Consider the following 27870-nt stretch of genomic DNA (forward strand, 5'->3'; position numbering starts at 1 on the left):
CAAAAGGTAAACAATACAAAAACAAAAAAAGAAACAGAACAGAAATAAAAACAAAAACAGAAAATAAAGGAATCTTGTGATGAAAAGTATAGTGTGACCCATTGAGTCACATAGTTTACCGTTTAGTCCATTTGTCTTTACTTAACTGCCAGAGTCGTTGGTCTGACTTGAGGCCTCTGGTTTCTGCTACACCACCGATAAAGGGCTCTCACAGGGGCTCCTCTTTGACATCCTGTTGTTTTGTGTCTTGGAGACCCTGCTGGTTTTGGATCTGTAGGTTCATCCCCTTCACATGCTCATAGTTCATAGATTCAGTAGATGGGGGGTGGACCAACCCATAGTCCTGGTCCTGGGCCTGAGTGACGCCTGCGTTGATTGGCTCGCTAGCTTTCCCTCATCATCTCTCCCCAGGCGCGCTGCTCTCCAGCAAGGCCTCTGCTCACCCAATGCAGCCTGCAGCAAGGAGCAGCAAGGCCGGTTCTCTGGCTCTCAGGCCCCCAGATCTGCAACCCCTTCACTCGCATGGCCAAGGCCAGCTCTGCTGTTTTGCTCAGACAAAGAACAGGGTGCTTTCTCTTGACTGATGGAGGGAGACTATGAGGGAGTGGCAGGATCAGTTCTACTCCCGTGCCTTAGGAGCTGGCTTACTTGCACCTCAACAACAGTGCCGGTTCTAGTGTACTTTGAAGGTCGGGTGCAGGGTACGGTTGCCTGTGTTGCCTACGTGCTAGAGCTGGCGAGGGGCAGAGCTAATTCTCCCGCCCTCAGGCCCTCATGCGAGCTGGCTCACCTGTGTCTCCGACCACAGGGTCATCCCTAGTGTGCTTCCCAGCTGAGGTTCACACCTCTTAAATGGTATTTTTTTAGGGACTATAGATATGGCTTAGCAGTAAAGAGCACTTGCTTCTCAGCTATGAAAACTAGACCTTGGTTTCTAGTACCCGCCAACATTGGGTTGCTCTTAAACACCTGTAACTACCTCTGAGGGGTCCAATACCGTTTTCTGGACTCCGCAGGAACTTTTACAGATAACATAAACACAAACACACTCATCATTTATCATGCCTTCTGAGTTGACCTGGCCCAGGTATCTCTTACTGTTTAAAATAATGACTGAAAAAGCGGGACGCTGGATGTTGTGTGTTGTTTCTCTTGGGTATTATTTGTTGGATTTGTTTGTTTGGTCTGTTTTAAGGGAATGAAAATTCACAAATAAGAAGGTGTGCCTTGACAGATATTTTGTAATGTCTACAGTTTCAGGAATTGTTCTGAGCACCGAGAATACAGGCATGAACAAAACGCACCCTACTCATGTTGGGAGTTGATCATCAAGAAACAAACATCTGAAAATGCTGTTATGCAGAGAATTAAATCAACATACCAGACAGAAACTGTGTGAGTGCTCTCACACACCAAAGATCTCTGAGAAAGGAGGAGGAAGGCCAAGTTCCTGTGGGGCTGGAGATCCAGCTACATGACAGCTCTCGATGGAGGGAGAACTCAGTGCTCAAGAGGAAGATGGAAAGGCAAAGAGCCCATCAAAAGTAGGACAGTGAGGCCAGATGAGCTGATGGGAAAGAGTACGGAGCGTCTTGTGAGCCAAGGTGAGGAAATTTTATTCTCATCCTGATGAAAAGTGTCCAGCATGAGGGAAATATGTGGTTTTCATTCAAAAGCAGTAACTGAAATCTGAGTGAAGAAGGGATGTGGGCCAAGGGGTAGTAAAGGAAGCAGAGATCAGTTAATTATCAACTGTTGTAGAGCAAACTGTCTTGACTAGGATAAGAAAATAAATGGATGAGGATCTGAACAACAATAACAAATGATGAACAGATTGTCCTGTTGAACTTGAGAGTGAGTGAACAAGGAATTTGGTTATGGTTGCTGAAGGAGCACAGACAGCAAGGAAGTTCTCAGCTATTCTGCCTGAGGGGAACATGAATGGAATGAGCAGAGTATATTTAAGGGAAGGAAATGCTATTAGCATGTGGATGTGTTCAGCTTGAATCTCTACTGCACTTCCCAATATTCATTTGGTATGACATTGCATTCGTGGATGTGAAGATATGGGAACTGGGGCTGTGGGTTTGAGACACAGTGCTATCTGAATGGCCTTTCAAACACAGAAGTAGACGAGAACATCTAAGATACGTAGACAGTAGAGTGAAGGAGGTTGGAGAGCCCTGGGGGTTCTGACATTAAGATTTATTACAAACAAAGGGGTGTTGGACCCTAGAGTCCAATCACCGAGGAGGAGTAACCCCAAGAGACCATCTCTCACACCACAGCTGATGTAAAAGCATGAGGATTTTATTAATTCTGTCATGACAGGGTATTTCAGCATTTGGGAGGCTAGAAAGACCCCAAGTGGCTAGTACAGGCTATTTTTAATGGAAGGAAGGGGGTGTCTAGGGGTTGTTCTTTCACTATTATGATTGGCTTATTCAAAAGGGCTATTACCAATAATTGGCTGGAGAGTGGTTGTCAGATCAGATGTGGTAAGGGAAAACATCTAAGGGTCACTTTGCCCCTTTCCCAGGGCCTAAGTGGAAACATCAGTAACTGTGTCAACACCTAAGGGTATCAATAACTGAGTTCTATTTGGAGAACATTCACAAGGACTTAGGGAGGTGATGGAAAGTTCCCAACTTTTCAGTATGTGTGTGGGCAATTGTTAGGTCCTTGGTTCCCAGGGGAGCATTACTGCTGAGACTGAGAGGGCTCATAATTGTCAGAAATGGCTTCAGAATTGTCTTAAAGTTCTACAGGGGCAGTGCAGCAAAAGAGATTGGAAAGGACTGTCCTGTGAGGTGTACAGGAAAACATTTCATAAGCAGGAGGAGGGTGATGAATCAGGTGTCTTAAAGATCAAGCAATGTAAGAACAGAAGAGAGCCTGCAGAGAGTCCATGTCAGATGAAGACTGAGTGGTTATTTTGGGTTTCTGTATTTAAATGGATGTAATGGAAACACCTGTCCAGAAGGTGGGTCACTCATAATCCTGAGGAAACATGGAAGTTAAACTGGCACAGATCTCCCCTCTCCTCCCAAGTCAGTCTGGCTGTCAGCTGCCTTCCCTGGAAGTTTGAGTATGGTGGAGAACACTGAGGTTCTGATGCTCTTTTCATTCTCATTCTCTATTACACAGCAACTCCAAATCACTTCAAACTGTGCTCACTCAAGGTTCATTCAAATGCCATGTGTTCTCAGAAAATGTGTTCAACAAAATCATAGAAGAAAACTTCCACAATCTAAAGAAAGGTATGCATAAGATACAAGAAGCTTATAGAACACCAAATAGACAACAACAAAACTTCCCTTGTCACATAATAATCAAAACACTAAATATATACAATGAAGAAAGAATATTAAGAGCTGCAAAGGAAAAAAAAAACAAGTAACATATAAAGGCAAACCTATCAGAATTACATCCAACTTCTCAATGGAAAAAAATGAAAGCCAGAAGGTCCTGTGTTATACAAACATTAAGAGACCACATATGCTATCCCAGACTACTATACCTAACAAAACTTTCAATCACCATAGATGGACAAAACAAGATATTCCATGACAGAACCAGATTTAACCAATACCTAGCCAAAAACCCAGCCCTACACAAAGTACTAGAAGGAAAACTCCAACCTAAGGAAGTTGGCTACATCCACAAAACACAAACAATAGATGATCTCACAGCAGCAAAGCCCAAAGAAGGGAAAACCATGCACAATAACATCATCAACAATGAAAAGTAAAATAAAAGGAGCTAGCAATCACTAGTCATTAATATCCCTTAATATAAATGGACTCACCTCACCTATAAAAACACCAAAGGCTAAAAGATTGGATGTATAAAGAGAGTCCATCCTTCTGTTACATACAAGAAACACACCTCAACCTCAAAGACAGACATCACCTCAGAGTAAAGAGTTGGGAAAATTTTTCCAATCAAATGGACCTAAGATACAAGCTGGTGTAATTATCCTAATATCTAACAAAATAGACTTCAAACTAAAATCAATCAAAAGAGACAAATAAGGACATTTCATATTAGCCACAGGAAAAACACATCAAGAGGAAATTTCAATACTGAATATCTATGCCCCAAATAAAAGGGCACCCTCATATGTAAAAGAAACCTTCTAAAGCTTAAATCACACATTAAACCCTAAACACTAATACTGGGAAACTTCAATATCCCACTCTCACCACTGACAGGTCTGTCAGACAGAAAATTAACAAAGAAATAAGGGAAATAGCAGATATTATGACTCAAATGGACTTAACAGACATCTATAGAACAATCCATCTAAACATAAAAGAATATACTTTCTTCTCAGCACCTCATGGAAACATCTCAAAAATTGACCACATACGACCACATACTATGTAACAAAGCAAACCTCAACAGATACAAAAAAAATGGAATAAACCCATGTATCTTATCATATCAACATGGCTTAAAATTAGAATTCAAAAGCAACACTAGTTCCAGAAAGTCCACAGACACATGGAAGTTAAACAATTCTCACCTGAATCATTAATGGGTTGAGGAAGACTTCCTAAAAGTTAATGAAAATACAACATACCCAAATTTGTGGGACACAATAAAAGCAGAAAGTTCATAACATTAAAAGCCTACATAAAGAAGCTGGAAAAATCCCACACTAGTGAGTTAACAAAACACTTGAAAACTAGAACAAAAAGGGCAGACTCACCCAAGAGAACTAGATGGCAGGAAATAATCAAATTGAGAGTTAAAATCAACAAAATAGAAACAAAGAAAACAATAGAATCAATGAGATAAAGAGTTGGTTCTTTGAAAAAATCAACAAAATAAACAAACCTTTATTCAAACTAACCAAAAGACAAAGAGAGAATATCCAAATTAACAAAATCAGAAATGAAAAGGGGAACATAACAACAGACATAGAGGAAATCTAGAAAATCATTAGGTCATATTTCAAAAACCTGTACTCTACAAAATTGAAAATTTTGAAGGAAATGGACAACTTTCTGGATAAATATCACTGACCAAAATTAAATCAAGACCAGATAAGCAAATTAAACAGACCTATAACTGCTAAAGAAATAGAAACAATCATCAAAATTCTCCCAACTGAAAAAAGCCCAGGACCAGATGGTTTTAGCATAGAATTCTATAAGATTTTCAAAAAAAAAAAACTACTACCAATATACCTCAAATTGTTCCACTCAACAGAAGCAGAAGGAACATTGCCAAACTCTTGTTATGAGGTTAGAATTACACTGATACCCAAACCACACAAAGAAATTACTAAGAAATCAATTACAAACTAATCTCACTCATGAACACTGATGTAAAATTATTCAATAAAATACTGGCAAACCGAATCTAAGAACACATCAGAGAAATCATCCACCATGATCAAGTCGGCTTCATCCCAGAAATGTGGAGATGGTTCATCATACAAAAATCTGTCAATGTAATCCACCATATAAACAAACTGAAAAAAAACCACATGATCATCTCATTAGATACTGAAAAAGCCTTTAACAAAAATACAGCATCCCTTCATAATAAAGGTCTTGGAGAGAGCAGGTATACAAGGAACAAGCCCAAATATAATAAAGGCAATATACAGCAAGCCAACAGCCAACATCAAACTAGATGGAGAGAAACTCAAAGCGATCCCACTGAAGTCACGAACAAGACAATGTTGTCCACTCTCTCCATAGCTACTCAATATAGTACTTGAGGTTCTAGCTAGAGAAATAAGACACCAAAAGGAGATCAAAGGGATAAAAATCTGAAAATAAGAAGTCAAATTCTCACTATTTGCTGATGATATGATAGTTTACATAAGCAACTTCAAAAATTCTACCAAGAAACTTCTATAACTCATAAACACTTTCAGTAATGTAACAGGATACAAGATTGACTTGAAAAAAATCAGTAGCTCTCTTTACACAGATGATAAATGGGCTGAGAAAGAAAGCAGAGAAACATCACTCTTCACCATAGGCACAAATAACATAAAATATCTTGGAGTAACTCTAACCAAACAAATAGAAGACCTGTATGACAGGAACTTCAAATTTTTGAAAAAGAAACTGAAGAAGACACCAGAAAATGAAAAGATCTCCCATGCTCTTGGGTAGATAGAATTAACATAGTAAAAATGGCAATCTTACCAAAAGCAATCTACAGATTCAATGCAATGCCCATCAATCCTAGCAAAATCCCTCACAGACCTCAAAAGAACAATACTCAACTTCATAAGGAAAAACAAAAGAACTGAGGAAGCCAAAACAATCCTATACAATAAAGGAACTTCTAAGGGCATCACAATCCCTGAGTTTAAACTCTACTACAGAGCTACAGTACTGAAAACAGCCTGGTATTGGCATAAAAACAGACAGGAGGAACAATGGAACCAAATTGAAGACACAGATATCAATCCACATACCTACAAACACCTAATTTTTGACAAAGAACCAAAAAAAATATCTAATGGAAAAAGAAAAGCATATTCAACAAATGGTGCTGACAAAACTGGATATCAACATATAGAAGAATGAAAATAGAAATAGATCCATAACTATCACCACGCACGAAACTCAAGTCCAAGTGGATCAAAGACCTCAACATAAAGCCAACCACACTGAACCTCATAGAAGAGAAAGTGGAAAATACACTTAAATGAATTGGCACAGGAGACCACTTCCTAAATATAACCCCAGTAGCACAGACACTAAGAGAAACAATTAATAAATGGGACCTTCTGAGACTGAGAAGCTTCTGTAAAGCAAAGGACACAGCCAACAAGACAAAACAATAGTCTACAGAATGGGAAAAGATCTTCACCAACTCTACATCAGACAGAAGACTGATCTCCAAAGTATGCAAAGAACTCAAGAAACTTGTCATCAAAAGAACAAATAATCTAATTTTAAAAATGGGGTAAAGTCCTAAACAGAGAACTTTTCAACAGATGAATCTAAAATGACTAAAAGACACTTAAGGAAATGCTCGACATCCTTAGCCATCAGAGAAATGCAAATCAAAACAACTCTGATATTCCATCTTACACCCGTAAAATTGGCCAAGATAAAAAACACTGATGACAACTTATGCTGGGAGGTTGTGGGGTAAAGCGAATGCTCATGCATTGCTGGTGAGAATGCAAACTGATACAGCCCCTTTAGACATCAATATGGCAATTTTTCAGAAAATTAGAAAACAACCTACCTCAAGACCCAGCAATACCACTTTTGGGTATATACCCAACGGATGCTCAACTATGTTCATAGCAGCATTATTTGTCATAGCCAGAACCTAGAAATAACCTAAATGCCCCTTGAGCAAAGCATGGAATAGGAAAATGTGGTACATTTACACAATGAAATACTACACAGCAGAAAAAGATAATGACATCTTGAAATTTGCGGGCAAATGGATGGATCTAGAAAACATCATATTGAGTGAGGAAACCCAGACCCAGAAAGAAAAATATCCTATCCACTCACTCATAAGTGACTTCTAGACATAAAGCAAAGAAAAACCAGCCTACAACTCACAATTCCAGAGAACCCAGACAACAAAGAGGACCCTAAAAGAAACATACATGGATCTAATCTACATGGGATGTAGAAAAAGACAAGGTCTACTCAGTAAATTGGGGTCACGGGGACCATGGGAGAGGGTAGAAGGGGAGGAAAGTGGAGAAAAATACATAGCTCGATAAAACAATTAAAATTTTTTAAAAAATGAAAAATAATAAAAAAATCTATAAAGAGACAGTAAAAAATGCTATGTGTTCTCTTCAGCACTTACACAGCAGGAAGTAGCAGATTTGTACCTTTCAATTCTATAGAACCAGGTAGCATAAATTATTTCTGTTTAAACATATCCAATAAAATAAATCTTAGAAAAAATATTTGAGTAATATGTAATATTGTACATTCATGTTATTTCCTATCTTATAAAGAATCAATTTACTAAAATTGGTTGCTGTAAAGTGAAAAAGAAAACCTAGATTGCAATTAATCTTATAAGGTGAAGTAGAAAACCTTTAGGCAGTTGGGTTTTGATGGACAGATAGTTGTGATTGGTGGGAAGAGGAGGCACAAAGAAGACCTGGGTCTCTTGTTTGAATAGTTGAGCATGGCTGGTGTGCATGTGTGTGCACTTGAGTGCAAGATAATGGAAATGAGAAAAAGGTATCAAGTATGAGTCCTCCAGCCAGCCCCCAAATCTATCATGCAATTCAGGTGTGAAGGAGGGACTTCCTCAGAAGGGGAGTGGACATCTTTCTTCTGAGTCCTGCTCTCACAGAGGACCAGGCTACCACCAGATGACTGCCCACACATACTGGGGAACATCAGGAACAACCCAGTGACCTAGGGAATGATCTTATGAAAGACAAAAGGTTTGGGAACTATGCAGGGGAGGCCCTTAGCCAGGAAACACGAGCATTTGCTGGGTGACCTTATTTTGACTTCAGGCTAAAGAGGACAGAGGACATGAGGGTCACAGTCATACCAAAACGCATGTGTTCATATGTACAGTTCCATGTTTATTTGGTTCTCACTAATGGCATTAAGCTGTTTGCACGGGAGAGCTGTACTTCAGCGGTTATTGAGTAGGGACATGCCACGGGTAGACAGTTTCACTAGCATTAACTGCGTTAGTGCAGCGAGGCAAACCTACTTTCAAGCAAGTGGCATGGGTGAGAACTTTCCATTCTTGTGACATTTTCCGGGCCAGTGGACTTGAAATTGTGCCATTCGAAAATAACTCTGGGGTGGGAAGCTCTTTAGGATAATACAGGCACACTTAAGTGAGAATCCGAGGGGAAGCTGATGTGAGCAAGCTGTAATATCACTGGTATAAGAATAGGTGCTGCCAAGGATGAGGCAGATGACAAATGGGCTTGCTGAGGGAAGACTAAGGACATCCCTGAAACCCGGAGGAGGCAGGCCGGAAGCAGCAGGTGCTTGGCTGTAATGAAAGTTCAGACCTTCGAGAGCAGACAGAAGAACGCATGAGCAAGCTGCCTTGCTCCTTGAGGAGGAGGGAGGCGCAGTCACGGAAGGGCCAGCATTAGGCAGATGAGTATCAAAACACAATAATACACATAGTAATGATAACTGGAAAGAAAGACGAAGGCCCAGAGCACAAATCAGGAGGGCTGTCACGCTTCGCAGAGGTCATTAAACTTGCCACAGTAACCCAGTGGTGGAAACCTCCTCCCCATTTTCTCCTGATGCCTTTGTCTTCTCCGGCATAAAAATATTTTCCAAACAAACCTGTCTTGGAGATGTCTCACGGGGACTTAAGGACTTGCTAGGCACAGTTCCAAGACAGGTGTGTTTGGAAAATATTTTTCCAACAAATATCCAAGTAACTTTTCTCTACAGAATGTGAATGGAAAAATCAATTTTCTCATATAAACATGATACTAGAAAAGCTTTTTTTTAACTTTAGGAGTGGGATAATTTAAACTTACTGTAACGAAGAGTTTGGACAAAACAAGAAGAAAACAACATAACAACATCCTGGTCTCTGTATTATTCATTCAGCAAGAAATACCTGGACTTCTTCTATATAACTGAATATTATTGCAAAAATATTAAAAATAAAATTTAAAAGATGTGCTTTTCATCTTACACAAAAAAAAAACACAAATAAAATGCCTTCCTTTAGGGAGCCAGAAGAAAAACATAAATAAAATTATGCTTACTTTTATAAGATCTAAGTTGAGGCTCACCACAGTGAAGCATATGTTTAATCCCAAGACTTGGGAGACGGAGGCAAACGGATTTCTGTGAGCTGAGGCCATGTTGATCTAATAGTGAGCGTTCCAAATCAGTCAGAGCTACACAGTGCGACCTATCTCCAACAACAAACAAACAAGCAAACAAACAACAAAATCCCACCTCAGTTAAAATATATTTTAACTGTGAAATGAAAACGGCAAACATCAGCTCACTTAAAAGAAAATGATACATTGTCCTTTTAATCCAAATTTACTTGTATGTTAGAGTTATAAATATTACATCCAAAAGATCAGGACCCTGTCAGGGTGACCATCGGAATAATGGTCAATTCATTGTGAAGAAAACCTCATGACCAACAACAAAGTGAGACAGGCTACTCATGGGATAAAATCCTGACCTCCACAGGGAACCTTTAAACCCAGGCTAAGTGAGATAACACAGACCAAGACAGGGACTAAACTGATTTCTCAAACTTTGCCTGCTCAAGGTAAGTCTCCAAATTTGCCCAGACTACAGTGAGCTCTGAAGGAGGGCTGCCTCCCAGGGACTGCTCAGCTACAACCCAGGTTCTTAGCCCGGCCTTGCTCCATGGTGAACGCATGGCTCATGTCCTGGAAGTTCCCAGAAAGTGAGCTTTAAAGACTCGTGGAGCATCCTTAGGCTGAGAGGTACATGCTGGATGAAGACAAATGTGATAATCTCCAAGAAGACTGAAACAGCAAAAGTCCTAAAGCAAGAGGTGGTGCGGTCATTAGACAATGTATGGAGTTAGGGATAATGTTACCGCTTGATTGTCAGTATTAGTCGTGCTATAAAGAATATAACAGAACCCCCATCACACACAGAAATATTAAGAAGATGGAGGCTGAGTCTGAATTTCATTTCAAGTGTAGTGCACTGCTCTTAGTGAATTGAATTTAATGAGTAAACTTGATCATTTATTTTTATCAGGTACGTTAACTTTGATTTTTTTTCAAGAAGGATGCATAAATAATGTTTTATTTATTAGAAGCTAAAATGGAATTCTACATAAAAATATTATTTAGTTATCTAAAAACTATCAAGTGTCAAAAATCCGTATTAAATGCTATACCTTCACAACACCATTTGCATTTTTCTTCTAAAGAATTTACAGATTGAAGAAAAAGTGTCAAAAGAAACTTTAAAATATTTTGAAGTAAAATATTTCAAGCTAATAAAAATTTTTAGATGAGTTGATTAAATGAAAATAAAAACATCAAGTGTGGAAGACACAAATAATAAAGAGAAAATTTGAGAGAAATTAATAGCATTCAATGTTTACATTTCTAAAGAAAAATAGGGTAAATAATTAAGTCTTCCAAATTAAGATACTATAAAAAGAAGAGCAAATTAATTCCAAGCAAGCAGATATGGGAAATGATAAAAATTAGGGCATGGACCAACGAAATAACAGAAAAAAAAATGAATGAGGTAAAAGCCTCATTCTAAAAGCAGCGCATATCTAGTTAGACTAACAAGAAAAAATAATACACAAAAATATCACAAGTGGCTGCACAGCTGTTAATCCTACAGACACTGAAAGTGTAAATACACACTGCGAAGCTCTACAGCCATGAATCTGACAATTTAGATGGGATGTGCCAGCTAAATGAATAACATAAACCATGTAACTCATTCAAGATGAAATACACAGCATTCATATCTCTACTTAAGGCAGGAGATTAGCAGTGAGCACTCCTGGTAAATGAAAAAAAATCAACTCATAGGACTTCAAAGTCTACCAAATACTGCTCCAATGCTATCATCTTTTTCAGAAAATTAAAGGTGACAAGAAAAGTTCCTATATAGTCTCTAAGGGCCAGCATCATCTCAATCCCAAATCTCAGCAAGGATCTTCAAAGAACAGAAAACATCCCTGCTGCTTGGGAAGTTAAGGCAGAACAACCCCAAGTTCAATGCCTGCCTGGGCTATGGAAGTCAAGACTACCTGTGCAACTCAGTGAGACCCTGTCTCAAAATGCAAAAGGAACGAAAAACAAACAAGCAAAACAAAATCTCAGAAAACTGAAGACCAACATGGACAGAGATGCAAAATGGAAAAATCTTCAACAAAAAAACTGAGATGCATATCCAGCTGTTTAAAGGGGAAGTGGTATCAAAATTTCTGTAACAGATTAGATTCATTATAGAAATCCTGATTCGGCACTGAAAGTCAGTGTCTTAGTTAGGGTTAGTATTGTTTTGAAGAGACACAATGACCACATCAACTCCTATAAAGGAAAATATTTAATGTGGGGGCTTACAGTTTCAGAGGTTTTGTCCGTTATCCTCATGGTGGGACATGGTGACATGCAGACAGACATAGTGTTGGAGCTGAGAGTCCTACATTTTGATTGGCAGCAATAAGACATGAGCTAAACCACTAGGTGTGGCTTGAGCATATATGAGACCTCAGAGCCCGCCTCCACAGTAACTCACTCTCTAACAGGGCCATACCTACTTCAGCAAAGTCACACCTCCTAATAGTGTCATTCCCTAGGAGCTTATGGGGAGTCAATTACATTCAAACTACCACAGTTGGTGTAATTTTCTATATTAGACTAATAAGAGAAACCTGCTATACTGTCTCAACTTGAGGGTCTAATGAAATGATTTAGTGGATAGAGAAACTTGTTGCCAAGCCTGGGATCTGATCTTGATCCCCAAGACCCACATGGTACATGGAGAGAACAGACTCCTGTAAGTTGTCTTCTAACCTCCATCTGTGTCCCATAGATGACGGTGCACATACCATACACACAGTAAGTAAATAAAATAAGTAAATACAATAAAATTGTTTTCTAAACCATTAAAATTCTAAATTCATGCATGATAAAAGTTTTAACAAAATAGAAATAGGATGAGAATTATTTATCATATGTTATTATCATAACAACAAAATCTAGAGCTAACATCATACTCTGGTCTGGAATGTGATGATCTTCCCCTAACATCAAAGCTGAAACAGATTTCTTCCCTCATTGTTACTACCCAGTACAGCACTGGGGTTGCTTCTCTAAGGCCAGTTGGAGACAGGAATGAGAGGTAAACATTTTAGAAGACCAGATGATCCCTTCCCACAGACAGCAAGGAAGTTCACATGGAAAACTAGAGAATCTGCAACAGAGCTTCTGGAACTAGCAAGAGTTCACAGGGTTGCAAGACATGATCAAGAATGAAAGCCAACTATATTCCTACAGACCAGCAATGAAAAACTGTGATTTCAAACTGAATAGTTCACTCGCAATCACACAGAATATTAAGAGAAAATACTTAAAAACACATCTTTTAAAATTTGTGCAGTGTTTATACGATGAAAATTACAAAACACCAGTAGAAGAAGTGATCTGAGTAAATGAAAAGATACAACGTATTTATGAGTGAAACAAGTTAACATTGCTAAATGCTGATTATTTTACAATTTGATCTACAGAGTCAATATGATGTCAATTAGAATCAAAATTCAAATATTTTTGAGGATCTTGACAAACTGCTTCTAAATTTATTTAGAACATCAAAGAAACCAGACTAGCCAGAGTAGAGTTCTGTGTAAGAGCAATGTGGGTCTGGATTCAAGTCTGACTGAAGAGGCACATAATTGACAGAATAGGACGCTGTTAAAGGACAGGATGGAATGTATTGACCACAAGCACAGCAATCAAAGCATATAGCTAACTTCTTGCTCAATTGTCAGGGGAAAAGGTCACAAATGATTTCCCAAATAACACAAGTTAGAATAGGCCCCTGAGTTGCTGGATTAGAGTCAAACATAGCAGTACGAATTCATGATTATGCTATCGTAGATACAGAAATAAACCTAAATGTACACACTTACAAAGTGTGTGTGTGTATGTGTGTTTCTGTCTAAGATCTAAGAGAAATGTACTCCAGTAGCAATGAGCACGTTCACTGTTCAGAGTGTAGTTTCTAAACACTCTCTTTCCAGTAAAACAAACCAGAAAACTACTTATTGGCAAAATGGTGAATCCTACTGTTGTAGCAGGGAACATATGAGATGGACCTAAGCAGCTTGTCGTATCTGAAAATAGAATGATCGAAAATAGAAGAGAGGGAAAAGTACAATGAGCATCAAAAGGAATAGAATCCAACATAAAGCAGCTCCCAGGGGCTAACACCTTTTGCAACCTGAGCAAATCAGAGTAATTATAGTATTAGGTTATCTCTCAAAGAGTAAATGCAAATCCTTTGGATATAAATAATAAACTGTATAAGTAAATGAGTGGAGATAAGTATATCTTCCTTACCAAAATAATCTAATTAATAAATGCAAAAAATAATGGTAGTTAAATTAGCCTTGGACATAACTAATCATTGTGAAACACAGTGATGAACACTCGGCTAACGGGCAAAACTTGCAGAGGAGATCTTAACTAACATTAGCAAATTCTTGCTCAAGTCCCTAGGAGCTTCATCCAAGTTCCTCTTAGCTGGAAAGTGGGCTGAACGGCCTGTTTTAAGCAAATGTGGCAAAGGAGAAGTTAAGTTCACAATGGGAAGGGGAGACAGACACCATGCATACCAAGATCAAAGCAAACATCTCCCAGAGATGTGACGTCAATATAGGGCATCCGCCATCACATAATACAATGAGAATGGCACATATGTCTCTAATATGTCTCTAATGTATTGTCTCTAATCCATCATTTCAGTGTAACCATGAAAAGGTTTTCTAGTAGACTCACATAGAAGGCCATTCTATACAATATCTGACCATTATCCAAGGGGCAAGGGAAGACAAATTGTTGATAAATTACAGTAGATTAGAAGAGATTAAGAAAATATGGATATTAAAAGTAGTGTGTCATATGTATGGGGCCTAAAAGCAGAAAAAGAAATTTGCTTGACATAGATCATAGACCTGTAATCCTATCATTAGGGACACTGAGGCAGAAGAGTCCAGTGGTCAGGGCCTGACTAGAACAGTGAGACATCATCTCACATATGCAACAGTAACAAATTAAATCATTTGAAAAACTAAACTACTAAAATTATAAAGTCCACAATTAGCACTATTGTACTTTCACTGCTTTCTGAGTTTTCATGAAAAGATATAAGGAACCCATACCACCTTTACAATTCTGTGAATCCAAAATTACATAAATGAAGATATATTAAAATATTGCTTACAATTTAATTTCCATGGGTGATCTATTTAAAAGATATTGTGCTTTCATTTCCAGGATAGTGAACAAATTCTTTATTGTTATCAATGTGACAACCTGTGAACCCAACATGAGCTTGGAAACCAAGAATTAACTATGATTTCTAGTCCTACCCACAACCCAATAGCTGGGGAACCCCTGGGATTCAATTTCCTCAGAATTTCAATGAAGACTTTAGACACTATGACTCATATCTACCTCTTCAGTCTTCATAGTAAACGGGGATAATGGATTTTCCTCAGCACGAGAACTCAAAATACTTGGTGATATAATATGTATATATCTCAATCTCATGAATGATAACAAGCTGTCTTAAGAAGACACAGAGATAGTCTTAAAACACTGGCAAGGCAGATCAAGCCACAGAGGACTGAAGCTTAAGGACTCATTGTTCTCTTAGTTGTGAAGTGAACCCAATCTCATTCATTGCCAACCGGAAGGACATGCTTGGCCACATACAACAGTTCTAGCTAAGAGGACCTGTCTATCCAGCATGCAGGGTGCTCACACCCATCATCACTTATCAGTGAGAGGCACATGTTAGTGCACTTGCTCACTCGGTTAGTGAGGACTCTTCCACATACACACTAGATTGCTTAATTCTACTATGTTAAATTATGAACCTGCTCACTGTCACATTTTCTATATTAAATGAAGATCAAAAATATGTAAGAAAATTTAGGCTAATTGTCTTCAATACTGTTTTTACTCTTTATTACAATGTTTTAGCCTCTTTCTCATAAGCATGTTGTAGTTGCTATGGCTATACAACAGCATCTTCTGAGGTAAGCGTACTTTCCCTTCTACATCCACCATTGTCTGGGAGGCCAGCCTCCAGCAGCACAGGATTTTGAGAGGAATCCGTGGAGTCAGTGTAAGCTAGGCTTTTCTTTCTGAGGGGCGTTTAGGAAAAGAAACACTCACTCTTGTTGGCTTCCTTCTTTATTCCCTGTTCTCTCTCCATTTCATGTTCTTCTACAGCTTATATATCCCAACAGAATCTTTCAGACAGCAAAGGAGTGACAGGCAGGTTTCATTCCATTTCTCAAGTGAATGATTATAGGTAAAAACATGTTTTTCGTCTCTCTTACATGATTAAAAACAGAGTCATCCCAATATTGCACATACAATATATCTAGATCATGAGCAAGCAAGAGGCATTTTTCTCAGTCAACTCTTCTTGCATTGGCAGGTTGTGAGCTGTGGTTACAAAGAAAGAATCAATGGCTTCATGATGAAAGGTAATCTTACAAGGAATTTTAAGGGAGACACAAACCTCAACTTTTATACATAAAAACCAGTCAGTCCGCTGAACTGTTAGTCTCCAGGATGCGCACCCATTCATCAACAGCAAAAGTTGAGGACACGGATTGGTGCAAGACATTAATCACTACCTTTCATTATTAACCAGACTTAGCAAGGAGAGCTAGCAACAGACAGATCCTTTTGTATCTTCGACCCCAGCCTAATGAGTCAGACAGCTCAGCTATGTGTCCTTGTGAACTCCAGCTCGTTTTCTGGGGTTTTTCATCTTAAAACTATTAGCAAAGCGTCTGGCCCAATCTGAAGTTATTTTGAAGCTTTGTTTTAGCTAACAGCACACGACTTCCTCTTTTCAGCATTAAGGGAATTAGAACCATCCTGGCTCCTGGACTCAAATGTTTTCCTTTCATTCTTTAACCTGAGCAGCTCCTAAAGTAGAATTCAGAGGCCTTAGCTGTGAAACATATCCTTGTATTTATTGTTATCCATCAAAACTCTGCATAGGCTACTATTATTATTATCAAATTAGACAGTACAGCTTAGGGAGAAGTCCTCTTCTTGACAATCCACAGGTAAAAATGCCCAGTAGAATGGAATGTTTCCAAGAGATAAACACACTGTATTACAGGCAGAAGAGATCGCCCCACATCCTACTCACGCTAGCTAGAGACCAGAGAAACAGAGCTGCAGCCAACACGTGAAGGCACAGCAGAAGCAAAAGACATCCCGGGGTCTGCAATCCCGTGGCCTTGCCTAACCAAGATTGGCCTGTCAGAGAGTTTCCTCCTGGTGGGCTGACACCTGGAAGTTCAGCTGCCACCCACTGCTCCTCTGGCATGGCCACTGGCATACGTCTTCAAAGGAAACTTACCAAGAATGACACAGAAACAACGACAAACCCTCTTTCCCTAGAGGTCAGTGTTCTTTTCTATGACGTCAAATGGAACTTTAAACTCACAGACAGATGTTTGCGTTGGACTTGGAAATCTTGGTGGATCTCAGTGAGTCTGAACTGTAAACATGCAAGATGCTCTCCTCCTCATCAAAGCAGGTGCTGATTGGGCGGCTTGCTATAGTAATAAGGTGTTGTTGGCGGCTGGCGAGTCACATTGGTGGGCAGCATGAACATTCCTAATGCCATGTTAATAAAGAAGCCATGCCTGTGAAGGGCTTTGATAAAAGCAACAGCAACCAAACTGACTTGTGTTTTGATGACTTAGGAAGAAGCCAAAAACAATGTGCAAATTCTATTTGGGGGGAGGATAGTGTTGATACAGTTTCAAGCATAGAAAACTTATATCAACAAGCTTCCTAAAGTTCTTCACCCAGAATCCCTAGTGCACAGATGCATAAAGATTGTGCCGAGATACTGTGAGGCTCTGTGTGCGAACGCTCAGTAACATTCATTAGTGAATTCTGTGTCATCTATTGGTAGACACAGCATAAATGGTGATTTCCTAAATTCATCCTCCCTCAGAACCAATCAGTTAACACTTTACTATACAGAGGACTTCTCTCGTCAGTCTTTTATTGATCGTTTATCTGTCAATATTGACTCAAATACCCCTATGTTAATCAGCCCCTTTAGCCTTGTGGCACTTTACACAATAACCAGGGCTGCATTTGAGGAAGATTCTTTCTGCTCCCGATCTTCAAAGCATATTAAGGTTAACATTATCATGAAGGATTTTGAAGATGCTTTTAAGCCACATTAAGTAGGTTTTCCAAAATTTCCTTTGCTTTTAGGAAGCAAACCGACACTGCCTTCAGAATATTTTGAGGCAAAAACTATGTTCTTCTGTTTGAACAGAAACGCTAACAAATCTTTTCACTGCTTAGAAAGTCCTGTCTAGACACATTACCCTTTCCCAGCACAAAATCTCTGTTTTGTTCTCTATCTGGGGCTACAGTTAATTACATGAAGAGACAGGCGCTGCGCAGCCTTAAGGCTCTCCCTGCCACCGCAGCAAGGCTGAGCTCCGCTCAACGAGCAGGTAGGCAGTGGAGACAAATGCAGCTTGACAAGGCAGCGCATCCGCGCACCTAGGGTTAGCAAACACACAGGCCGCGCTGTGTTCCCAAGCAAAAACAGAGGTGAATCGAGCAGATTGCTTCTGACAGAAATCATATCACAGCCGCACTTCCAGAACAAGTCCGTGTGAATGAAATGATACACTTTCTGTTTCCCATCTTCTCCTTTCGCGGGCAGCCTGGATAGCCAAGGTGCATTGAGGGTGACAGCCCGATGCAAGGTGCTTAGCGGGCTCTCCCAAGCTCACTTTCCCTTCGGAGAGATGAAAGAATCAGCCCCAGTCCATTGATTTGCACACTGCAGCTATTCTTCTGATCCCAGGGCATTTCCAGGCTCCTAAATACTGGCTCCAGGGCCCAGCAAGTGTTGTGTCCATAGAGCAAACTGGTGACGTGGATAGCCTTTGCAGGGTCAGCAGCGTGTATAAATTCGACTTCTTTAAAGCGCTCTAAGCAATGCTTAGGGGGCTAATTAATTTCCTAAGTGTAATCTCGAGTCTGAACATTATTTAACTCAAAGGCCATCTATGTCTTGTCCTCAAATATTAACAGATACGGAAATTATACAAAAAATAAAAGCATTTTCTTCACAACTGGAGTAATTGGGAGGGAAAGGAATATTTTTGACTAATACAGAAATAATTATGAAAATATTCCCTCGTTAGTTGTTGTTATGAATTTGGATAGTTCTTTTCAAAGTAGAACTAAATTATTTTAATATATTTTAACATTTTATTTCCTTTTATTTATAGGAGATCCTTATATGCTCTATCAGACTAAATGAACCAAACAATTATGTTGTTCTAACGTAACTGTTATTTTCAGGAGTCAAGATGGGAGCAAAGGATGCCTATTATGAGCCCAACTATTGGATGAAAGCCCACTAATGATAGTCCCCAAAGGAGAGGAGGGGAGTACGTCACAGAGAGTTCCATGCTGACTCAATGAACTACATATGCATCATATACATTGAGACCTACGGTTTACAGGAAGTTGTTGACCATGATTGTTGTGTTTGCCTTAAGCAACTTTTGGCTATTTCTTCAATTTTCTTGCACAGTCTCCGTTTTAACCACACTTGAGTGGTACCACATGAGAAGTCACAGAAGCGTGCTAGCAAACATGGGAGGCCAAGGCGGGGACCTGTGGGTGCCCAGCAAGCTCAAGTCACATGGAGACTGGCCCTGAACGAGCAGCGATCTAACCCTAAGTTCTCATCTCCCACTACTATCTTTGTGTTGCCCTTTGATAGCCGGAGACTCAGGTCAACCTTGCCCCTAGAGATTTTCAGACAAGAGCTTTTCCTCCTTTTGTCTCAGTAACTCATGCTTCTCCTCCGGGTCAGGCTGAGATGTCAATCATGGGATCATCTTCTCCCCTGCTGCTTCCCCGACTCCCTTTTTACGCTGTGCACCCCATGTTCTTCCTAACCCCGTACTAATTACACTGTGTTTCTCTTCACTTCCCACCACTGCTTTAGATTTAGAGCCGCCACGGGAATAAATTACAGAGATGAGCACAAACGACAGAACCTTGAGCTTGCATTATTCATTCAAATGCTTCCTGATGTCTCGGGCTCTGGTCTGAAAATCTTTGTGGGCAAGGCTGGCGTGAGCATCCACCCAGCAGAGGAGCCGTGAAGAGTGGAAGGCAGGGAAAGAGGCAAAGCAGGACAGTGTGAAGAAGCCAGCAGCCTGTGCAAGGCTGCCCATTGCCTTCTGTGGATTTAAATAGGGAAGGGACAGACAAGAGCGGTGCTTTAGGCAAAGTAATATTGTGGGAAATGTGTTAAGCGTGGGGAGGTGGTAAGCAATAGAAAACAAGAAAAAAAAAAATTCAAGCAGATGGATTTGATTGTCCCATAAATTGACTTTGCTTGAGTGAGGGAGGGTAGAGATGGCAACTAGGTTCATTCTTGGCCAGCTTGTGGACGTTGAGAGTGGGAACTTCTGGAGGATTAATTGGTGGGGTTTTTAAATACTGAGATTGGATTTCTTGGGAGTATCAAAGTAAATGTCCAATTGCTTATTGGATAAGCACAACTCCTCCCAAATCCTTCATGAGGTGAATGTCTGAGAGCCCTTGTGAGCTCTGAAGAAAAAGCACACTTATTTTTATGCTCACACGGTCATGAAATGTGCTGTACAGAATTTTGTTCCCAAATAGTTTACAAAATCTCGTCAATTGTTGCCACATTTGTGTTCAGCATACAGAACATCAAATTGATCCACACTATAAGAAACTAATTTCGAATGTCTGAGTAGAAAGACAGGACTTGGATCTGTACGCGTTTGTGGGATGCCGTGTCTAGGACACTCTGTTCTAAAAGCTAAGACTGGAGACCATATCAGCTGCCCGAGTTGAGGTCCCCTCTTGACCTTCTAGTACAGGTGTAACTGTTAGCATGTGTCTTTCCTACTCTGTGCCTGTTTCCCCATCCACGTGACACACAAGAAAACAAACAGCAGTTGGGAAGAACACTCAGTAGGTAATGTGTCTGTCACACAAGCATGGCTACTGAATTTCAGTCCCCAACATACATGGAAAAGCCAGGCATGACCCTGCGGCTCTGTAACCCCCTGCTGAGGAAGTAGAGACCTAGAGACCGGCAGATCCTAAAATCTCACTGGCCAGTCGGTCTAGTAAATCAGTGAGCTTTCTCATGGTTAGAGAGCCTGTCTCAAAGATTAATAAGAGCAATAAAAGAAACTCTGTGTTGACTTCTGACCTCCACAATTAGACACATACACATGCACATGAGTATACAAAATAATAATACCTCCCTTATTGTGGTATTGTATAATTTAAACTAGATAATATGTGTATAATCTATTAGAAGGGCTCATTAATGCTAACAAGAATTGAATATATGCCTTTCATTTTCCAAACATGTCCAGCATGCCTGGATGAATAATACTTGGTTCTCTCTGAACCTATCACGCTCAGGCATAAATAAAAATTATTAAAGCAAGTCCATGCATAGAGACATGTACCTGTGGGACCATCATCCACGAGGCTATTGCAGGGGAACTGTGAGTTCAAGGCCAGCCTGAGCTACAGAGCAAGACCCCCAAAGTCAGAGAGGGGGAAGGAGGGAAAAAGGGAAGCGGCGAAGGAGAGAAGAGGGGATTGAGAGGGAGGAGAGGGAAGAAATACTAAAATATATTTTCTTAGATATCTGATAAAGCTCTTTGTGCAATATTAGACATATTTTCAATATAATTAAAATACAAAACTGACTTTCTATCATTTTTCATACATAAATATATACATGCAACACATATCATATTACATTACTATGCTAAATGACATAATTAAAACAACGTGTCATTCCTATATAACTTCTTTATTGGACATGTTCTGCTCTTCAAGCAGTTAACTAAGCCTTAGTCACTCATATTTTCTCAATGTTGTGTTATTGTTTGTTTTTTGCTGGCTGTCTCATTAAAAAGCTCACCCTTCTAAAGATGCCTTTATTTAAAAGAAAGTACTCAGCTCATGTTGAATGATTGATTTAAGGGAGCTACATGAAGAAACAAACTCGATATATGGAGAAAACATATCTGACAAAGTATTTAAGACCCTTGTGTTTAGCAAGAAGATGTGCAATGTTGTTCTAACAATTAGTGACTGTGTGGTCTGTCTCAACACAGCCGCATTAGCTGTCCAGACCTATGTTCCTCTGTGAATTATTCTCCATTTTTTTTCTGTTCCTTTCCTCACCCATGTAAAATGCAGAACCTTCCAATCTGTCACACTAAAAATACATCTGATCCATCTCCAGCAAGGTTCATGCTATTATCAAGAGTCCTTTAATTATCTCAATTCATTTAGACCAACAAAAATAGACTATATTCAGAAAAGCTTGCCAGCAGAAAAAGATTGAAAGGAATACTCACCCGACTTTTATGGTTCAACTCCAAAACATCCCCTAGAGAATCATGCTTTGAATGTTTGTTGTCTCCTGCTGGGTGCTATGATACCTTTAGGAGGTGGGGCCTGGCTGAGAAAACAGGTCCCTAGGGGTGTCTATTTGAATGCTATTAGCTCTGTTCCAGTTCCTTGTTCCAGCCGATCTCTGCGGCTTGGTTATTGTGTAATAGCTTCATCTGAGATTAAAATATTCCATCCTACAGGAAGTTTCTTAAACAAGAAGGTAAACAGCAAAAAGTAGCACCAGAAAGCACCCCCCCCTTCAACTGGCCAGATTCATTAGCCCTTCCCTGGCAGAGTGAGCAATAAAAGATGTGATGCCTCTCAGATAAACAAAGCCAAGCTACAGGGAAGACTCTTGATATCAGGTCAGCTGCCTGGGAGAAAGAGAAACCAGACCAGAGACCTGGAACAGGCTTAGACCAATTGAGTCACCTGTCTTTGAGTCACTTCTCCTCCTGTAAGTAACCCCTCACCCGCTTATGAGTGACCCCAATAATACTTATTGGTTCGCTAATTTGGACTTTGGTGGTATCCATACTTTGGTCTTCTGTCGGTTCTCTATTTGGGGTGAGTAGACATGTGTGCAGCATCTTCCCAGGGAAGGTCTCATCACACAGCACTCACTGGTCCACAGCTGTTTCGGGCTCCCAAGAGGGACAAAGTCACTTCTGGCACCATTCCTTCTCTGTTATAATGCAGGGACTTCTGTGTAGCCACGAGCCTAGCTAGACTTTCCTTCCTGGGACTACTTCTAGTGGGTACTTTCTTACTGTGTTAGAAAAGTGACTCAGAAAATAACTCACAGAGAATGTACAATCCCTAGAGGGGACAAGACACCAGCCTGTGATGCTGAAATGCAGGAAATAGCATAGGGTTCAATATAAGGTTTCTCTTACTTACAGACCTTCCCCTCCATCTTCACTTCAACCAGTGACCAAAAAGACTCCCTGAGATCATGGCTACCTAACACAAAGCTCTACAAAACTTTTTTTTAAATCCCTGAACACTTCTGGCTTCTATTCACTTTGAGAGTATACAGTGATCCCCCTCAAGAATCTTCCATGTTCACTGGTTTGTAGTTGGCCAACATGTTAGCATAGTTCTTCTTCTGAAAGGGGACCCTTGAACCTACTGACTCTGGTTTTTGCTAGATCAAATCTTCATTGCAAATTACCCAGTGTCTCAACTCTTTATGATCTGTTTTTCATGCATGCTTCCAGACACCAATCCATTCAATGATATGTATTTTCTTATTTTTTATATTTCTATTGTTAAAAATACAGGATATCACTTATTTCTTGGAACTCGATGTATACTTGGTCAGCTGATTCCACGTTCACTTCACAGTCACTCAGCCCGTACAACTCTGTTAGTTTGCTCCCTGATTCTTTACCCTCCAGGAGTTACTTAGCACTATATTTCCCTTGGGGGAAGCCAGCTGAGATCTCATAGCCATAAGCAGCTCCCCTTCCCACTGTTTTTCCCTTGGGGGAAAGCCAGCTGAGATCTCATAGCCATAAGCAGCTCTATGGTCAATGAGGCTGAGTGACCAGAAAAGAACAAAGGAGGTCTTATGCCAATATAAGTCACATGACTAAACGACTGACCTCAGAAGTGGGTCCTCCAGCTACACTCTGGTCTTCAGATGATGGATAACCTGAGCTTAAACTACAGCATCATGAAAGATTCGGAGACAGAGTCACCTAGCAAGGCACCCCAAATTCCCGATTCTAAGAAACTGTTAGACCATTAACTGATTCTTATCTTAGACCATTAAGTTTGGGGTACCTTCCCTTATCACTAATACCCTACTCCATTCAAAACTATCTTTAAAGCCAACTCCTAAGTTACCTATTAATCTGATGCCAAAGGTTTCATTGTGTGGGGCGTAATAGTAAGTTTTCTTACTTAGTTCTTCATGACCACCATTGACTCAACTAAAACATAACCAGTTTTCTCAGTAGTACTTAATGTTCTATAAGCATGACTTTTAAGAGCGATCATTATTGCAATAATTAATTATCTTCTATTCATTAATACCCCAATATTCTAAAGAAAATTGTTTTAAAAGGCCCTCAATTGTGATTTAAATTGTATTTATTATCCTAAATGCCAGAACCATTTTATGCTTCTTATTTTGGATCCTATGTAAGTTATATTTAGCATTTAAAATTTTCCTTGTTTTGCTTTGTTGGTCAGGCCTTTTCTTGTTAAACAGCTTTTAGCTATATCAAAGATTGCTTCTGAGTAATAATGGGTTTTCACGGAAAATCTCATCTTTTCTTCCCTCCGGCCCATCAGCTGCTCCCCTGCTCTTCTTTCTCTCTCCAGCTGCTCATGTTATTGCTTGATTTTCTCTTCTTCTTCTTCTTCTTCTTCTTCTTCTTCTTCTTCTTCTTCTTCTTCTTCTTCTTCTTCTTCTTCTTCTTCTCCTCCTCCTCCTCCTCCTCCTCCTCCTCCTCCTCTTCCTCCTCCTCCTTCTCCTTTTTTCTTGTACATCTTCCCCCCCCCTTTGGTATTTTACTGATTATGGAGAGCCCATCTAATGGTATGTAAAGCCACAGTTCTCCTACCACCCTCATGGAGTTGTGTCTTTCCATCATTATTTGCTGAAATTCTAAAGATGCCACAACTTAAATTCCACTCAAGAGATAACTGTGGAAGGTAAGAGAAAAGGGTGGTTGTTTCAAGTGTGTGGATCAAAGCAGTTATGACAGAAAGATGCAGTCATCCTGAACAACACGCTCTCAAAAGATATTGTCATAGGCATATTATCATAGGCTTAATTAAAGTTGCAATTTTAGGAAACAAATGGATTCCAGGTAAGTAGAGCCACTGGTTGACAGCCACTGTGTAGGGGGCCTTGGTGGATATCAGTGGTTGGAATGTTTTTTTTTTTAATTTTTTTACATCCTGACCACAGTTTCTTCTCCTTCCTCTCCCCTTCCTCCATCTCCCTACTGCCCTCATTCCACACCTCCTCCATTTCTCTTCAGGAAAGGGAAGGTCTCCCATGATTATCAACCAAAAATGATATAGCAAGCTGCATTGAGACGAGGCACCTCCCTTATTAAGGCTGAACAAGATGTATGAGGAAAGGGTCTCAAAAGCCAATAAAAGAGTCAGAGACAGTCCCTGCTCCCACGGTTAGGAATCCCATAAGGAGACCAAGACATATATTTAGAGGGCCTAGGTCAGTCCTATTCAGGCTCCCTGGTTGCCAGTTCAGTCTCTGTGAGCCCCTATGAGCCCAGTCTTGTTGATTCTGAGGGATTTCTTGTGGTGTCCTTGACCCCTCTGACTCCTACAATCCTTCTTCCCCTTCTTCTTCTCTGCATCTGTTTATACCAGTTGCTGGATGAAGACTCTCTGATGACAACTGGGCTAGGCACCAATCTATGAATATAGCAGAGTATCATTAGGAATCATTTTATTGACTCTTTCCTGGGTCTCTGGGACACCCAGTTTCTGGTTCCTGGCCATCTAGGCAGTTAGGAGTGGCCTTGCTTTCATGGTATAGGTCCCACACTGGACCACTTGGTTGGCCATTTCCATAATTTCTGTGCCACCTTTACCCCAGTACATCTTCTGGCAGGACAAATTGTAGGTCATACATATTACACCTGTCAGATCGGCTAAGATCAAAAACACAAGTGACAGCTTATATTGTAGAGGACGTGGACCAAGGGAAGCACTCCTCCATTGCTGGTGGGAGTGAAAATTTGTATAGCTACTTTGGCAATCAATATGGCAGTTTCTCAGAAAAATGGGAACTGACCTACTTCAAGACCCAACTACACCACTCCTGGGCATATAGCTAAAGGACACTCCATCAAATCATAAGGACATTTGTTCAACTATGTTCAAAGCAGCTTTATTTGTAATGGCCTGAAACTGAAACAACCTGGTACCTCAACTGAAGAATTGAAAGAAAATGTGTTATATTTACACAATGGAGTATTACTCAGCAGTTAAAAATAATGACATCATAAAATTTGCAGGCAAATGGATGAACCTTGAAAAAAATCATTCCAAGTGAGGTAAGCCAGACTCAGAAAGATAAACATGGTATTGTACTCACTTATAGGTGGATATTAGTTGTAAAGGATAAACATGCTATAATCCACAGTCCCAGAGAGGCTAAGTAACAAGAAGGACTTGAGGCAGGATGCAGGAATCTCCCTGGGAAGGGGAACTAGAATAACACCAAGGGTAGAAGGTAGTTGGGGATAGGAATAGGAATGATCAGGTCTGGGGAGGATGGAGGAAGAGAGTACTAGGAGAGGCAACTGGAATTGGAAGACATCTTGGGGACGAACTAGAAACCTAGTACAATGGAAATTCCCAGGAATTTAAAAGGTGACCCTAGCTAAGACTCCCAGCAATGGGGAATATGGAGCCTGAACTGGCCATCTCTTCCAGTGGAAGGACTAGGACTCAGTGGCAGGAACTTAAAAATAAGACCTGAGGACAGTAGCTAATGATGGGTACTGAAGTGCTTAGACATCTACAGTATACACAAAAATCAAAATATTACTTTGATAACATCTATAATCTTATGATGTGAAAGTCCCCTCTATGTGCTGTAATTACCACTAATATCAACCTTGTCCTGTTGATAGGGCAGAACTTAGGTAGGTGGGGAAGATGGAACTGAATTCTGGGAGGAAGAAGGCAGAGTCAATAGGACACTATGGATCCGTTGCCAGAGATAGACATGCTGGAACTTTCCTGGTAGGCCATGACCTCATGGTGATGCACAGATTAATGGAGATGGGTTAAATTAAGATGTAAGAGTTAGCCAATAAGAAGTTAGAGCTAATGGGCCAAGCAGTGATTTAATTAATACAGTTTCTGTGTGGTTATTTTGGGGTTAAACTAGCCAGGAGGACAGGACAAATATCTTTTACTATCTTAAACATCTTTTACTATGTGAAATGTATCTAAATACTGAGATTTATTTTTTAAGAAAGCAAATTGAAAGTAGCTAGAAAGTGGGTGAGTTTTGATAGCAGGTTTTCTACTTTTTGCCTGAAAAATCTCATCTGGCTTCCATGGACCTTTTCCTTCGACATAACATTTTAATTAAAACAACTCAATTAAAGAGTAGTAACAATAATTAAATGGGATCATTTGTATGTGTTATAAAGAAAGTACTCAATTAAAGCCAGGTGTAGTGGACATACCTATAATTCCATCTTTCAAGAGACAGAGGCAAGAAGATCATGAGTACAAGGCTAGACTAGACTACATAGCAGAAAGAAAAAGAGAAAGATATGATAAGGGAAACAAAAAAAAAACAAGAGAATAAAGTATTGAATTAATGGTAGTTGTTTTAGATTACTCAAGTCAATAGTGAAAAACAAAAATAACATTAATAAAAACATATTAGAATTCTTTCATATAATACAATTTCATTAGTTCTCAAATCTTAAGGCTGACATTTTAAAAACTGGCAAAGTTTAATGCAATGGTATATGTAAAGTCATGTATATAGAAGAGATTGGCATGCTAATAAAAACCTAGATTGCAGAATGCAAATCACATGTATAACATTATGCTTAAAAACAGAAAATGTATTAATTAACTATATGAGTTGGATTGGAGTGGTAACATCAAAGAACTTTCAAAGACAGATGTTGGCATTTGAACTGATTTTTTGGGAGAAGTACACGATT

At 39.7% G+C, this 27870-nt stretch overlaps 1 protein-coding gene across 4 annotated transcripts in view; it reads right to left on the reverse strand.

Moving 5' to 3' along the window:
• The window catches only part of Dcdc1 (doublecortin domain containing 1), a 154422-nt gene that overhangs the window by 88978 nt on the left and 37574 nt on the right, over window positions 1-27870 (reverse strand). Inside the window, exon 1 of one of the 4 annotated variants that reach the window (XM_050147095.1) lies at window positions 22156-22180. The exons of 2 other annotated variants lie outside the window; for them this stretch is intronic. The gene's annotated coding sequence lies outside the window, so the exon portion shown is untranslated. Of the gene's footprint in view, window positions 1-22155; window positions 22181-27870 lie in introns of those variants that run through there. One more of the 4 variants, XM_050147096.1, reaches the window with a different exon arrangement.

The sequence above is a fragment of the Alexandromys fortis genome, unplaced genomic scaffold (genome assembly GCF_014885135.2).
Source record: "Alexandromys fortis isolate MF-2015 unplaced genomic scaffold, M_Fortis_MF-2015_v1.1 scaffold_12, whole genome shotgun sequence".
NCBI classification, from domain to species: Eukaryota; Metazoa; Chordata; class Mammalia; order Rodentia; family Cricetidae; genus Alexandromys; species Alexandromys fortis.